Source organism: Eumetopias jubatus, unplaced genomic scaffold (assembly GCF_037043125.1).
Source record: "Eumetopias jubatus isolate StellerSeaLion01/CBP00866 unplaced genomic scaffold, mEumJub1_p1.0 scaffold_15, whole genome shotgun sequence".
Classification (NCBI taxonomy): domain Eukaryota; kingdom Metazoa; phylum Chordata; class Mammalia; order Carnivora; family Otariidae; genus Eumetopias; species Eumetopias jubatus.
The window spans coordinates 7,715,637-7,732,281 of record NW_028274821.1 but is presented as its reverse complement, the minus strand read 5'-3'; positions in this window follow the sequence as shown (position 1 = coordinate 7,732,281).

Genomic DNA, 16,645 nt, shown 5'->3' with positions numbered 1-16,645 from the left:
GCACAAACCACATTTCTAGTGCTTAATAGCCACCCGTGGCTTGTGGCTACCATATGTGATAGCGCCACTCTTGTTGCTGGCAGAGATTTTCATGGCTTCCAATGCCTCATATGCTAATGACTCCAAAATTCGTGTCTTCTGAGTTCTGAACTGTATACTTCAATACCAACTTGAAGGCATTTCAAAGGCATCTCAAATTTGGTATCTCTAAAATGGTGCTCCTGATTTCCCACCCCAAACCTGATCCTCTCTAGTTGCCCTAGGTTGGCTTTTCAGAAGAACAGACTCTGAAATGAAGATCTGCATGCAGGGGGTTTATCAGGGAGTATTCTCAAGACCAAGGCCTGTGAGGGAGCCAGAGGCGTAGGAATGGGCAGAGGGGGTAGCTGACCTCTTTAGGAGTTGCAACAATGGCCTCACCCAAGTTCATAGGGAGCTCCAGAATTGAAAGGGGCCTGTAGAGATGTTCCAACTTGAGATAAGGGGCCTAGGCTTTTGTACCCCTGCATCAACCAGTCGTTGGCTATGGGTTGTGCCTGAGAAAGGGGTTATCTTGGGTTAGGGCAAATCCCAGACAGCAATAAAGCTGTAAACCCTTGGCGGTTGGAGGAATGAAGGCTATGGTTCTGCAGGGGGACCTGAGAGACACCCCACAGCATCCAACACACCAGTCTTCCCCATCTTAGTAAGCAATCTGATTCCCTGCTCAGAAGCCTAGGAATCATCCTTTACTTCCCATCCCCAAATATGTATAGAGGGAATGACAAACAACAGTCAGTCTTCTCTACATTAGCCTCTTTATATTTCCTATTCCTGCATCCTGGAATCCTCCAGCCACCCTCTTTCCTCTGCCCAGGCCCACCACACACTGCCTACCCTCCTTTCCAGGTTCCAAGCATCAGCTTCATTACCAGAGGCTTGGCAAGCCTGACTCCCTCTTCCAAAGTACATCATTACAGTTTGCATTGATTTTGTTGTTTGCTCACTGTATTCTCTCTCTCCCACTAGAACTGTAAGCTTCGTGAATATGGGTTTGTTTGTTTGTTCCTGTAAGCCCAGCACCTAGAACCCCACTTAGAGTCTACAGACTCACATTATGAGTTTATAGAATGAATGGACTGAAAAAACAATTGAGCAGAACAGGCAGAGAAGAATGACAATGGTCCTAAGTGAACATGACCTGGTGAAGGTAGGCCAAGGTGCTCTGAGACCGCAGGGCTGGAACCTGGAACTTAACGATCAGGAAGAATGTCCCGTAGAGGTAACGGGTCAGCTGAATATGAAGCAAGCAGTGGAGATCAGCTGGACAGAGAAGGGAAGGTGAAAAGATTGGAGGTGGCAGTGGATGGCAAAGGTAGCATCTGTGGCAGAGAAAACAACTGCCTTATTTCTTCCTGTCTTTCCCAGACCAACCCCTTTCTTATTGTTCTGGACACTGTGAACCCCGTTCCCCGCCTTCCACACCTACCGGGTCATTCTCCTCATTGCATTCAAATCCCAGCTCGGAGTCTCCCTGCCTACGACTCCCATCACAGAGCAAAGAGAAATGGCAGCCTCAGCTTGGCTAAGTTGATCACTCCCCAAGTTGTAATAAGCTCCTCGCTGTGGCTAGGAGATATTACCCTATATGACCCATTTTTGATAAGTCAACCAAACCAGCTGTCAATTCAATTCTGCTTAAATAATCCCTTTTTAATGATTTGGTCAATTGTCCATGTTTTAAATTTAATTAAATTGTTATGTACCAATTGAGTGGTCAATTCAGAAGAGTTAGGTAGATCCAATCTGAGCTTTTCAATTGTTGGTCCAAAGTAAATAATCAATGTCATCTGCCTAATGGTCCTTCCATGAAAATTAGTTGTGATCTTAGTGGTGATAATAAGGTGAAATGGCCTGATGATCATATCCCGCTACGTAAGAGTGAATTAATAATAATTTTATTGTTACTGTGAAGAGTGAAACAGTAAGAATTTTTAAAAGGTGGTTGTGCCATTTCCCTTGGGTAGCTCCTAATGCCAGGAGAACGAAAAGCCTGGTGCTGTTCACCGCTGGCTTCCAAAATCCTCCAATACAGGTGTGAGTCAATCATAAACTTGAAAACGGCCTCCATATACATCTTGTCAGAAGCCAATAAGAGTTCACTTCCTCTAGAAAAAAATAAAAAAATAAACAGAAATATCAGAAGGAAATTGCCTTTATGGGCCAGAGAGGGATTGGATGAGTCGTGCACTATTGTTTATATACAAATCAACAGGAGACAAAAAATAAGCTTAAATTAACACTTGAGGTTCTGCTCCTGTGTCTGTTTTCAAGGCAGCTCTCGCTATTTTGCCTAAGCAAAGCTTTTGTTTGCCTTTTTAAGGCTTGCTTTGTTTTCAGATGTTAGCACATGAAAGGGCTTGGCAAATGTGTCTCTCTGAGGCAAAATTTAAGAGGTGAGAAATTCAAACACTTGTAAAATACAGATATTTGCTTTTACTAAAGTCCACTTCCGGCTCTCATGTCTGTCTGTTCAGCCCCTTTTATCCAAGGGTTGCTTGGGCAAAAGATGTGTGAACCGATCTAATTCACAACCTGACTCCTACATCCTCAGGACAGATATCTAATGTTTGAGCTTCCACGCTGACCTACCATTAACGATCAAGGAGTCTCGTTTTCTCTCCTCTACTGTGTGTGTGTGTGTGTGTGTGTGTGTGTGTGTGTAAAGAAGGAAATTAGTGTAAAGAGGTTTGCATCACTGCTTTTCTCTGTTCCTCTGCTTTTCCCAGGATAAAACTACATGTATATATTTTTGTCCATCCCTTTAGTGGTGAGTTCAAGTTCTACCACGACAATGACTTTGACTCGAGTTCCCCAACTTACTGAAGGTCTGGCATCTTTTCTCCTTTCCTGTTATCTAGCTTAATATAATTCCAAAGGCTTTCCTCTTTCCCCTCCATTCAGTTCAAAGAGTATCTAATTCTCCTTCCAGGCACAAATCAAAGATGCTTAACACTGTCTCTTACCCTTCTGTTGCTTACTTCACGTACTTGGGTCCTTAGCAAAGCCAGGGTCTTATTTTCGTGTCTAACTAGAGTACTTTTCCCCTTTCTCCTCTGCCCACAGACTCGTTTTCCACTTATCAACAAGCACGTCAAGTTCTTTCATCCTCCCTGCTCACATTTTGCTTCTACAGCCTATACAATCAAAGCACGTTGAAACAAGATTTCCCATCTTCCCTAACACTTGGACTGTGTCATCATTTTGTAAAGATACCAGTGACATCTCCAATTGTTTCCACATGCAAGTCAAATTCTGTGTCTCAGAGTTCTCCCTACTGCCCCTGCCCCCCACCACCTGACCCCCAGCTCCCTCTGCCTCCTTTATTTTCCCCTTGACATTTCCACAACCAGACTGTTTCCCTGGACAGGGAGGGGGGGGAACATCATTCCCTCCAAATCACCTTGACCTCTCTCGATATGCATTCTTGCTTACTTGCCAACTGGAACACTATGAAAAAGATTTTACATGAATGGGGTCTCTCATTCTTTCCAAATTCTTCAAAGAACTACTTACGGTTAAATAAGTTTTGAATTAGTTTAGTGGCAGCCACCACCCAAAGATAGCCTTAGAAGCTTTTAAGCTATTTTTATCCTTAATTCTTTTCCATTAAAACCTTTGTATAATATGTTAGCAGACTTTGTACATTTTCTTGACTTAGGAACTAATTATAAATGTTAGAAATCAATTTTGGGTTATGCTGCTTGGGGCTGGTGGTATGTTGTCACTTGATTTTCCACAGTGCATGAAAGAATAGAGGCAGTTTTCCCTGTCTTGGGAGGAAGATAGGACAAGGTGTCCTGTCATCTGAGAGCGAAGGAAGAGTCTGTAAATTTCTTCGTCCGCTACATTGTGTACCTGAAAAAGGCAAAAATAACCCCCCTTCTCTGTAGTTCCACAGAGGAATGTACCCCCTGAAAGGAGCTCACATTCATATACTTTAAATCAAGGAACAAACTCTTGGGTCTTTCTCTACTTTTTGCTTCCTCCCTGCTCCCCACAATTGAAATCAGAATTATTTCATAGCTTATAATTCAGTTCATATTCCATCTAATCTACTTGATAACTCTCCTTGCTAAGGCTGATAAATTGTCTTTCTTAATTCATCTTTGGTAACTCTTCCCATGGGGAGATACGGGCCAAGAGAGGGAATAAAAAAAACCTTAGAGTGCTATCTTTTAGCAGTTTGAGAGAAAGGTTTGGTGATCCCAGTTCCACTCAAAAAAATTATGTGGGAAGCATTTCCCCATTGGCTGTTTTCAGCTAATCCTTTTTAAGCTTCGTTTGGACATTTATCTATAGATTTCTTTCTTTATCTCTTATTTATCTCTCTTTTCAAAGACATTAGTTAGATAGTAAGATACCCTTTTGATCTCAAGATAAGTCATCTTCTGAGAATAAAATTAGAGAAAATCAATAATGTTGTGGGAGAATATTTTAAGACACAGAATGCTGTTCATGCTATATTCAGTGGAAAATGTTATAAAACAACATGTATTGTGCAATCTCATTTTTCTGTCTACCCATCGATCTATCTCTCTCTCTTTCTATCATCTATCTTTCACACACACATGCAAAGAAAGCCATATAAGGAAATAGATAAAACCTTCGGGGGAAATAGAATTATTAGGGCTCAACTTTGTATCTCCCCCCCCCCCCCCGCTCCCGTTTTTTCCTGGAGAAGATGCATTGTTTGTATTAAAAGTATGGTGATTAACATAATAATAAAAATAAATAAAATTTTAAAAAGGTATTTTTTAATAGCATTTTTAATATCTTAGCACACGCTGTGGATTGTTACCAGCAGAAACTATATTAGAAAGCTTCTGTTACTAAAGACTGAATGATAAAGACTATCCTTTATTGTATCCAACCCTTTTAAAATTTTTTCAACTGGTGATTTACCAAAATCAACAAGGAACACAGGCTAACAGAAGGACAAGAAAGAGTCATTTCACTTTTCAGAAAGCACTAAACAATTAGAGAACACATAGCTCTTGGCCAGACGTCTGCTCTAGCAAGAGCAGCAGAGACATGGCTGTTCTGTTCCTGACATGAAGAGAAGGTACATCAGGGTGGAGAGGATTAGAAGCCTCCTCCCCCCTTGTTCTGGAGTCCCAGCCCCAGAAGTGGGATAGAAAGCGAGTATTTGTTGAGCTTACTATCTGTATGCACTATTCCAAGAACTTTTTTATGTGTTAACTCATTTAATCCTATATGATGGGAACCATTATTACCCTGCTTTTATAGATAAGGAAACGAAGGCATAAAGACACAATAATTTGCCCAACATCTCAGCCAGTGAATGGCAAATTTGAGGTTTGAATCAGGCAGGGTGGTTCCAGAGCTCATGCTGTGAAGGGCTGCTCCTTACTGCCTCTCATTTGTTCCTACTGAATGGGGTCCAGGCCCTCTAATAATAAGAAACCCTCCACCTGCAGTGATGGCCGATTTCACCATGAGACTCTACCTGACCTAAGGTTTTACTCAGATATATGGGTGCTCAGACAACAGGTAAGTAGAGAAATGACTCTGGTTGGATCCCCCAATCAGACCTTGGTGGGAGGACTTGGGTGCGGGTAGTTTATCTGGAGGTGTTTTGGGGAAAGAGGAGTGAAAGAGTAGGGAATGTGAGGCCAGGAAGAAGGAAAAGTCAAAAAAGGGAGTGTTAAGTGTGTTATGGGCAGTTGAGTCTTGATTTCCCAGGGTCCCCTGACACATTACAAAGAACCTGTCTCAGAACTGTCCTGCTCAGGGCTCAGGGTACATGGATATTTATCAGCAGCATCCCTGGATGGCCAAGGATTGCTACTGGAAGCTATAAATCCCCAATGCTTCTGGGCTACTCCACACGCAGGCCGAGCAGGATGCCCTGAGCTGGATGAAGCCCTTGGGCAGACAAAGAGCAAGGAGGTCTATGGACTCCAGTGTGAAGCTGTCAACGTGCACAGCAGCTGTGGCCCAGAGAACTCAGGCGTGCCATGGGTTATGGGGAAGGGTCTCGAGGGTGCTTCAACAGTGCCCCATCCAACCAGTGTTGGCTATAAATTTCTTCAAAATGTTGTTAGAGGAAGGGTGGAGGAGTTCTCAGGGGATCTCAGAGTGGTCCCCAGGCCAGCCACATCAGCATCACTTGGGAGCTCGTTAGAAATGCAGATTCTTGGGTCCTCCCCAGATGTCCTGAATCAGAAACTCGGGTAGTGTTGCCCAGCAAGCTGTGTTTTTAGAAGCCCTCCAGGTGATTCTGATGAACATGGAAACTCTGCAAACCATAGCTTTAAGGTAGAAAGGGCCCCCATCCATAAATCAATTTATCTTCCTAGGGAAGATGGAGACTTAGAACTTTTCCAAAACGCCAAGTAACCACAACGCAGGTGTCCAAGCACTGAGTTTCTCACAGTAATGATTCAGACACTCCCCATACCCCCTGTAGTTTCGTGTGTTAGTCAGGGCAGGTGTTAGGCTGCTGTAATGAAAGAAAACAGAGACAATGGCTTAAACAGGATAGAAATGTATTTCTAACATAACAGTTTAGCCCATAGAGGGTGGTGGGGTCAGTTCTGCTCTAAGGAAATCATTGAGGGACCCGAGTTCTTTCCATCTTGGCACTCTGCCAACTACTTGGGTGGTGTCTGCATCTGGGTAGGCAAAGCTAGGTTGCCCTCTTACCCAAATTCTGACCATAGGATAGGGCAGACAGAACAAAGTCCAGGGCCAGAAGCTTATCTTAGTTTGCAAGTGACACAGTAGGTTAACATAACATAGCTTCAAAAGTTCTATTGTTCCAGACTGAGTCACATGACCACGTGTGACCACACATGGTGCTGGGCAATGTTGTCAGCAGCTTAGCAGCTTTGTTCCCAGGAAAAAGGGGTCTGGACAATCTGCAGACAGGTCACAGCGTGGGCCACAGTGCAGGCGTTCCAACACGAAAGGTGTTACTGGTCCTGTTGTTCTTTGTTTTGTTTTCTACTGTAGTTACTCACATCCTGCCTTATTCTTGGAAGGTACTAAGGCACCTTCAGTATGTGAGTTAGAAGATCGCATTCAGATGGCCTGTTAAGACTCCTACACCATTTTCAAGCCGGAAAGCATCATCCGCTAGTATCTTTTAAAGAAATCTACGCTCAGGTATACTGGATCAGACATCCGTCTTCCGGTAAAGAGCAGATTACTGAAAATGGAACTCAGATCAGAGCCGTTCTGAAGAAAATAAAGGCGCCTGACAACATCAACATTTCTAGATACATGGGAGGCGGTGAGAGAACACAGAGAGGATGAACTCAGAGGAGGGTGACAGTAGTGGAAGGCAAGCCTATTCCTACTGCAATTTTGCCCAGCCTTGGCAGGGCCCAGGGATGGATTTCTCTCTCTCTCATCTGTGGGTTCCAAATGCACCCCACCAGGGCACTTGACCAGCAGGTTAGTTCCAAGGTTTGGCTTGCACGGGGCTATCACTGGGGGAGCAGGGTGTCTAATCCACGGTGAGATTGGGAGGCGCCAGGAGGCTAGGTCAAAGCCGACAGGCTGTAGAACTCCGAGCATCTTTGGATCAGAGCATAATGAACTGCAGGTGTAAAAGGGAAAAGTTGGCTTTTTTTTTTTTTTTTTTTTTTTTTTTTTTAGAAAAGAGCAAAAAAACAAGTAAAAGATTTGGAGGAATAGAGCAGAATGAAATAAGGTGGAGAGCCAAGTGAGATGAGCCATTTCTGAGGGTGGGGCTGGTTGGTGGCGTTTTCTGGCTGATGGCAAGTTCCGTGGGTGACGTGGGATGTCAGAAAAAACCAGGGTTAGTGTGGGAAAGGAAAGCACAGGAATAATCGTTTTCTGAACAGCGTAATTCTCAGAGCTAAGGGCAAATCTCTACTATTTCTAAAGTAATATGTCACCTCAACACAGTCTGAGAATGGATTTAAAGTAACAATTTTAAATAAATCAAATTAGAAAGCTAATTAATTGAAGTGCTGCACAAAGACATAGGCCTTGAATTGTGCCCCCGAAGCCCACTGACTTGTGCTTTTGTATTTTTTTTTCCTCTAGGAGGAGGGCCTATAGATTCTATCTAAATATATCTCAGTAAATCTAACAAGTAAGCATGAGCACAATTAAGCCCCTCCACATAAGGCAAAAAGCCTCACCAATGTCAGCAAGCTGCAGTGTCCTTTTAAATTTAAAGCTTCTATAAAGCCCAAAAGGAAATACCAATCAGCAACCCTTTATCCTTTTAATGAAGGCCAGCAGCTTCATATTTTTATCTCTTTGCTTTACACTACACAGAAATAGCCTGAGTATGTTGTTTTCTTTCGGCTCGCCACAGAATTAGCAGAGAATCTTACATCCAAAACTATTACTCTCTATTCCTTCATCATGTACTCTTAACACACAAGAAATCTTCAGCACCATTTAATTATGCTCACCTGCATGTATAACGTGTTGAGTATCAGCTATGTGAAAGAAAGAGACTTCTCTAAATATTTCAAAGGTCCTAGCACACCTTGGGGTTCTATGACCACGCACAGCTTCACCTCTGCCAAGACAGCAAGATTGTCTCTTGTTCCTCTCTCCGCCTCGTCCCTGGACCTTGCCTCTTCTTCTACTCTCTGTCCTGGGTCACGATGCTCTTTCAGTGTGAAGGGCACCTCAGGGCCACCCTGCCTGAGGTCACATTACAATTCTGCCACCCACAAATTGGTTGGGTGAGCTCCTGGAGCTCTCTGAAGTCCAGTTTCCTCATCTGTAAAGTGAGGACAAACCTAATAGATGTGTAGGGAGGATGAAGCCACTTGGTAACATAAAGCCCATTAGAACAGTTCCAGGCACAGAGCAAGGACTTGGTACGTTAGATGTTTCTCCATCTCTGGCTGCTCAGATCATCCACCATGGCACCCCACCCTTGCCTGAGCCACGACGGTGTTCCAGGCCCCTCAGACTGTCCCGCCTGCCTTAAGTACCAACCCCCTTTAAGTTCTTCCCTCACCCAGTTCACGGGGAGAAAGGGTTGAGCATGGAGTGGAACAGGGCTTCCCAACTGCGTCCATGCAAATCACAGGAGTCCTTGTTGTAATGCAGGTTTGGATTGAGTGGGTCTGGGGTAGAGCCTGAGATTCCGCTAATACTGCCAGTCCATGGATCACACTTCAAATTACAAGAGGCTGGTGTCATCAAAATCTGGATTGTAGGGGTGCCTGGGTGGCTCAGTTGGTTAAGCGTCTGCCTTCGGCTCAGGTCATGATCCCAGGATCCTGGGATGTTGTCCTGCATTGGGCTCCCTGCTCTGCAGGGAGTCTGCTTCTTCCTCTGCCCCTCCCCCCGCTCATTCTCTCAATCTCTCTCTCTCTCAAATAAATAAATTTAAAAAATCATTTGAAATCTGGATTCTAATTCTCTCAAGAGTCTGGGACCTGGGTGAGTGTCCCAGCTTCTGCCAGCCCGTGTAAGCTCAAGGGTACCCCCGTGGGTCAGTATGAGGGTTAAATGAATTCATGGCTATAACGTGGTCCTGCCAAGTACCTGGTGCCCAGCAATATGCCCCCGATCACGGGTCGCTACGAAGTTGTTAGGAGTGAGTTAGTGGACATTAACCCCCCAGGGCATTTGCCTTTTAAAAGAGGTGACTCACATCAGCTGAGCCCAACTGCTTTAATTCCAGCTTGTAAAACCAAGGAAGGAGACGACACGGTGCCCCCGACCCCTGGCATGGTTATGACCAAGCTCCAGGCCAAGGGCAACAGTCCACGAGGCAGGCTCTGGAATTCCTAACACAAGATTTCAGCTCTGCTACCGACAGCACAGAATCTCTAACTCTCGACTCTCCTTTTGGCCAGCAGTATGGAGTTTTTCCACCTTTTTTTTTTAAGATTTTATTTATTTATTTGACAGAGAGAGACACAGTGAGAGCAGGAACACAAGCAGTGGGAGTGGGAGAGGGAGAAGCAGGCTTCCCCCTGAGGAGGGAGCCCGATGCGGGACTCGATCCCAGGACCCTGGGATCATGACCTGAGCCGAAGGCAGACGCTTAACAACTGATTGAGCCACCTAGGCGCCCTGGAGTTTTTCCACTTTAAAACTTCACCCGTGATTTCTGCTTCTGGCTGAAATGGAGTACCATGGACAGTTACTTCCCACCGGAAATGGCCCAACACACACAGAGACAGACAAAATATATAAACCGAAGGTATCCGAGACACTAGAATTGGGTCATGAGAGAGACTAATTCTTGAGGGAAAGGAAGTAATGAAGAGGCATCCATGATGGCTCCAGCTTCCTGACTGCCTTGAGAGATCTTCCAGACCCCGTGCAGGGAGCCAGAACCCGGAGAGAGCCCAGGAGGCTCCCTCTTTCAGCTGCAGAGACAGAGCTAAGAATCTAAGGACCTTGGTGGTCCCGGGGAGGAAAGAGCTGCATAGAAAGATCTCAGGGCCTCTGTAGATAATACAGATCAGTCTATAGGAACTGGAATCAGACCAAGGAATAGTGGGAAAGAACGGATCACAAAGGAGCACGAGGGAACGTTGGGGGATGATGGATCTGTTCATGGCCTTGACTGTGGTATATACACAGGTCAAAGCCTTTCAATATGTATACAATCTATATGGTTTACTGAACGTCAATTACACCTTGACAAAACTATCAAACAAAAAACTTCACCCGCAACCTCGATTTCTCCTGGCTAGCCTTGTAGTTTGGGGGGCTGCAAAGATCCTTCAGAGCTTGGATGGGGTTCACTCTGTCCTCTTGATTTTCTGAGCTCTGTTCCTGAATCATGTCAAGTCTCTGAATCTATGGCTTGAAAGCGACTCCAGACTTACCATTTCACTTCGTATCACTGCCTTCAGCAACAAGAAGGATGCCTAGCATCTTTTAAGGAACTGTCATTAAGGAGCCCCATGGAGCACCTCCATGTTGGCAAAAAACCAACAAAAACCATATTCTTCCTGGCACCCTGGCAAGAGTGGGCTGTCTAAAAGGTTTGAGACAAAATTAGTGTGGACATACAATACAGCAGGCCCTGGAATTTCTTCTGTGCTCTTGGGTCCCCATTATATGTACTTGCTACACCCTTGCCCCCTTCAGCCCTTAAAGATACTTCCCATTACCCTGTCCCATGAACTCTGCAGAGAGACAAATGAGTGAATTTGCTTCTAGAGTTTAAATGTTGGATAAAGTTTATCTCTAGGTGAGAAGTTAACAAAAATAAAGGTGTTGTTATTTGATACTGAGCATTAGGGATCTAAATGCAATGCCTTTTGCTTCCTGATACCGTAAGCATCTGATTTAATTACATTCACTGCTACACTCCACTGCTTTCACCTTGATCCAAGCAAGCATAACAATTCACTGATCACCGCAGCAGCTCCTTAACTAGTCTCTCTCCTTCAACCTTTGTTGTTTGCAACACAGGTTGCAACCTCAGTCTGTTTGCAACACAGCTGCCAGAGCCATTCCTTAAAGATAAAAGCTAGATCATGCCACTCCTCTACTGAAAGCCTTGCTTTGGCTCCCTTTTCACTTTGAGCAAAATCCAAATTCTCCAGTGTATTCAGGGCCCTTGGTAGCCTGGTCCATTATTACTTGTGACTGCTTGTCCTGCCATTTTCCTTATTCTCACTCTTCTCAGAGCCCCCGGCCTCTCCTCCTTTTCTGGAACTTACTGGGTACATTACTGCCACAGGGCCTTTGCACTTGCTATTCCTTTCGCCAGTAAAGTTCTTCCCACAGTCAGTAGTGCAGTTTACTCCTTCACCTTCTCTAAGTCTTGGCTCATATGGTGCAGTCTCAGGGAGGCCCATCCTGACCTTCCTATTTTATTTTATTCTGGGGGGGGGGGCAGAACCAGAGAGAGAAAGAATTTTAAACAGGCTCCATGCCCAGTGTGGAGCCCAATGCCGGGCTGGATCTCACAACCCTGAGATCATGACCTGAGCTGAAATCAAGAGTCAGACACTTAAATGACTGAGCCACCCAGGTGCCCCTGACCTTCCTATTTTAAATTGCAACCCATGCCTCATTTAGTTTATTTATTATTGTTTATTGTCTGTCTACAAGGGCAGGGATTTTGGTGTATTTCATTCTCTAATATATCCCAAGCTGCTAGAAAAGAGCCTGGCATGTGGGAGAAGCTTAATAAATATCTGCTGAATGAGTAACTATGTATTCCTTGACCTAGACATGAATTAATACTTGACCCACCTATATGTACATATGCCAAAGTGGCCTTCCATTAGGAGGAGAGAAACTATTCTGATTTTAGGCAGGTTAGGGTGAGTACAGGTCACCCTGTATTTCTAACAAGTTGGGCAGTCAAACTCTTAGTATTTTAACGATTCTCCTCGAATTGTGTTTACAGTTTTATTATTATGGCTACATGGCTTGTTCTGAGAGAGGCCCATCTGTCTCATACCTCCTCCCCACTCCATCTGTCTTCCCATAGCATGCTCTCTCTCCCACTTTCTCTCCTTCTGACCTTATGATTTGAGTAAGTGCAAAAAATCTTTGGCACTATCCAGAGTGAATGAAAAGCTCAAGGCTCTCTCTGTTGATACAACAAAGGGAAGCCAACTAAATCAATTAGAGGAATAGGGCGGTAGGGAGTGTGGGGTGAGAAGTGTGTTTGCTTGTTTATTTATTTATGTGTTTGTTTGTTTAAACTTCATTCTAAAAAAAGAATTTAAGCTGAGCCAAGGAGAGGGTTGGTTTTTTCTTCTTTTTTTAGTCTAAAGAAGGGAATTAATATTTTTAGACATCTACAAATTGTGAAATGTGCTGTGCACACATACACGTACATACATTAAAATATATGTCACATCTATAATAAACTAAAAATATTTTTAAGTTCAAAATTTTTTTACATTATAAAAAAAACTCTCAAATATACAGAAAATTAAAAAAATGAACACCCAGATACTCACTATCCATAATCACAGTGTTAAACAGTTGGGCATATTTGTTTTATCTACCTAGATAATTTTTGACTGAGGGAATTAAAAATTTACAGGCATCATAACACATCACCCATAAATATTTTAGCATCCATTCCTAAATTCCCCACATCACCCGAGGCCATTATCACACCTAAAAATATAATTCCCTAATATCTAATCCATATTTAAATATCTCTAACTGACCATTGATTATTATTGTTTTTGATCTAATTGTCCCCAAGTAGACCTACGGGAGCCCCTTAAATCTGACTCGTTTTGACATGATTCCATTCCGTTAATCTTTAAATACTTCATAGCTTTGAGGCTCACCGTCTTCAATCCCTGCCACAGACCAGAAATCACATGGTTCTTAAAGGAGCTCTGATTCCTTTTAGGAGGAAATGGTATTCAGAAACCAAAATCTGGTCACCAGGGATGCTTATTACTCCTGTGATGTCTTTGCTTCTAATCTAGGTCCTTTCAGTGGTCAAATCTAGGAAATGTATTTTTAAAATAACATGGATTAATAATGATATTTTCAATTCTGACTTAACAGTTTAGAGTTTTTGCTTAACTTACATGATTTTCTACCTGTTTTATTTAGAGCATCTTGAATCTTAATAATCTGCTTTATCTGATAATAGTATTAAAATAGTTCCAAATTGCAATACCAATATTACTACAAATAACAAAATTACGGAATAAAGTGCAAGACAATTTAGCAGTTTTCTTTTTGTTTTGTTTTTTGTCCTTAGATATGAGGATACTAATACCCTGGGAATCAAGTACCTTGCTCAGATTTTAATCAGTAAGTGGCAGAGCCTCAGCCCTACACAGATTTATTTGAGTATCACTTCTTCTTCTCAGTCCCCATCACCAGGCAGAGCTGGAGGAAACAAGCAGTTGAAGGAAATAGATTGACAATAGAGAAGAAGAAAAAAAAAAAAAAAAAGCCAGAAAGGTACTTGAAATAGAAGATGGGCCTGGGGGGCTGATGAAAAGTGTGGCTGGGGGTGGGTACGGTGAAAACACCCCCCTAATTACATGCTCTTGCCCTGGGCTTTCCCCTTTCCCTATAACTATGGTCCCAGGTCAGAAGCCTCAGCAGCACCTGGGAACTTGCTAGAAATGCAAACTATCAGGCCCCACCGTAGACTTCCTTAATCAGAAACTGTGGTGTGGGACCCAGCCAACTGTGTTTTCACAAGCCTTCAGGAGCTTCTGCTTCAGCTGAAGTCTGACAGTCCCTGCTCTCTACACCTTAAGATTTCTGTTCTAAAAAGTAATTCCCAGAAGCTTCCTAGGAGAAAAAGGGTTTTTATATTTTTGTCCCTCCCTGCTCCCCACCCCAGCAATGCATATAAACTTATCCATAAATAATACATAGAATTTTTCTATGAGTATATTAAAAATGAATATACATGCTATTACTCCACACATCTCATTCCATTTTTTACTTTTTTCAGTCAGCATTATGTTCAACATACACAAGAGTAGGTATTTTGTGATAATAAAAGGAATGGAAACGGACGATGGGGAATGAAGAATAAAAGAGAAACGTACAGGGGGCGGACCAAGACGGCGGAGGAGTAGGAGACCTAGATTTCCTCTGGTCTCAGGAATTCAGCTGAATAGGGATCAAACCATTCTGAACACCTACGAACTGAACAGGAGATCGAAGAGGAGAGTAGCAACAACTCTGAACAGAAAAGCGACGACTCTCTGGAAGGTAGGACGTGCGGAGAAGTGAATCCGAGTCGATATTCGGGAGGATAGACGGCGGGGGAGGGGCCTCCGTCGGCCGCTTCTGGCAAGTGCTAGAGCCGCGGAGCACAAAATCGGACCTTTTAGAAGCCGGCTCCGCGGAGGGACGTCGCTGCAGTGGCTAAGCGGGGGTGGAACCCTCACGGGACAGTGTGGTCTCAGGACCCTCGGGGTCACAGAAAGACCGGGGGTGCCTGAGTGCGACAGAGTTCCCAGGGATCGGAGCGGGGAAGCCGGCTGCAGAGACGGAGCCGAGGTGGGGCTCTCAGCTCGGGGTGGCCATAAACTGTGATCCGCGGCCCAGTCGGGCCACTGCTCCTGCAGCAGGGACCCAACAAGCGGCAGAGCCGGGGAGACTCCCCTTCCTCCCCCGGGAGGAGCGGCGCGGGAGCGCACCGCAGGGATCTGCTGGGTTTGGAGACTCCACACGGGGTCGGGTGCCAGAGATAGAAACGCTCGGTCACAGGCCGGGTGAGCGCGGAGTGCGGCCGGAGACCGGGGACACGGGAGTGACTGCTTTTCTCTGGGGGCGCACTGAGGAGCGGGGCCCCGAGTTCTCAGCTCCTCCGGGCAGAGATTGGGAGGCCACCATTTTCACCCGGGTCCTCCAAGGCTGTACCAGAGCTTGCAGGGAACAAAAGCTCCTGAGAGCAAACCTGAGCAGCTTGCTTAGCCCGGACCAACAAGGGCGGGGCAATTCCGCCTCCGGCAAAGACATTTGGGAACCACGGCAACAGGCCCCTCCCCCAGAAGATCAGCACGACCAGCCAGCAAGCCAAGACCAAGTTTACCGATCAAGGAGAACGGGAGAACTCCAGCGCTAGGGGAATACTGCACATAGAATTCATGGCTTTTTTTTACCATGATTCATTAGTGCATCAAAGTTAATTTTTTTAACTGTTTTTTTTTTAATTTTTCTTTTTCCCTTTTTCAACCAACATCTTATCAATCCCTTTTTTAAAAATTTTTTTTTATTTTTCATTTTTAGAGTCATATTTTATCCCTTCATACCAGTTACCCTTATTTTTGGCATATATTTATAAGTTGTTCTCTCTTTAAAATTTTGAGATACAGTTTCTTCTAACAGATCAAAATATACCCTAAATCACTAGTGTATGGCTTTGTTCTAGTCTCCTGCCTGACCACATTCTCTCCCTTTTTTCTTTTTTTTTTAAATCTTCTTTCTTTTTTCAAACAACTTATCAATTCCTTTTATAAAATCTTTTATAATTTTCATCTTTACAGTCATCTTCCATCCCTTCATTGTATCGACCCTTATTTTGTACATATATGTCTTTCTTCCTTTAAAATTTTAGGAGGCACTTTTTTCTAACAGACCAAAATACGCCCAAAATCTAGTGTCTGGCACTGATCTATGCACTATCCTGATCATATTTCATCATATTCTGCTTTTTTTGTATTGTTCTGTTTTTGTTTTTATCTTTTTTTTTCTTTTTTCTTTCTTTTTCTCTTTCTTTTTTCTTTCTTTCCCTTTCTTTTCCCCTGGTTTCAGGTCTTTCCTGATTTCTATACAGTATATTTGCTGGGAACGTTGTTAACCTGTTAGCATTTTGTTCTCTCATTCATCTATTCTCCTCTGGACAAAATGACAAGATGAAAAAAATCACCTCAGCAAAAAGAACAAGAGGTACTACCGTCTGCCAGGGACCTACTCAATACGGACATTAGTACGATGTCGGACCTAGAGTTCAGAATCATGACTTTAAAGATACTAGCTGGGCTTGAAAAAAGCGTGGAAGTTATTAGAGAAACCCTTTCTGGAGAAATAAAAGAACTAAAATCTAACCAAGTCGAAATCAAAAAGGCTATTCAGGAGGTGCAATCAAAAATGGGGGCACTAACTGCTAGGATATGTGAGGCAGAGGAGAATCAGCAATATAGAAGACCAAATGATGGAAAAT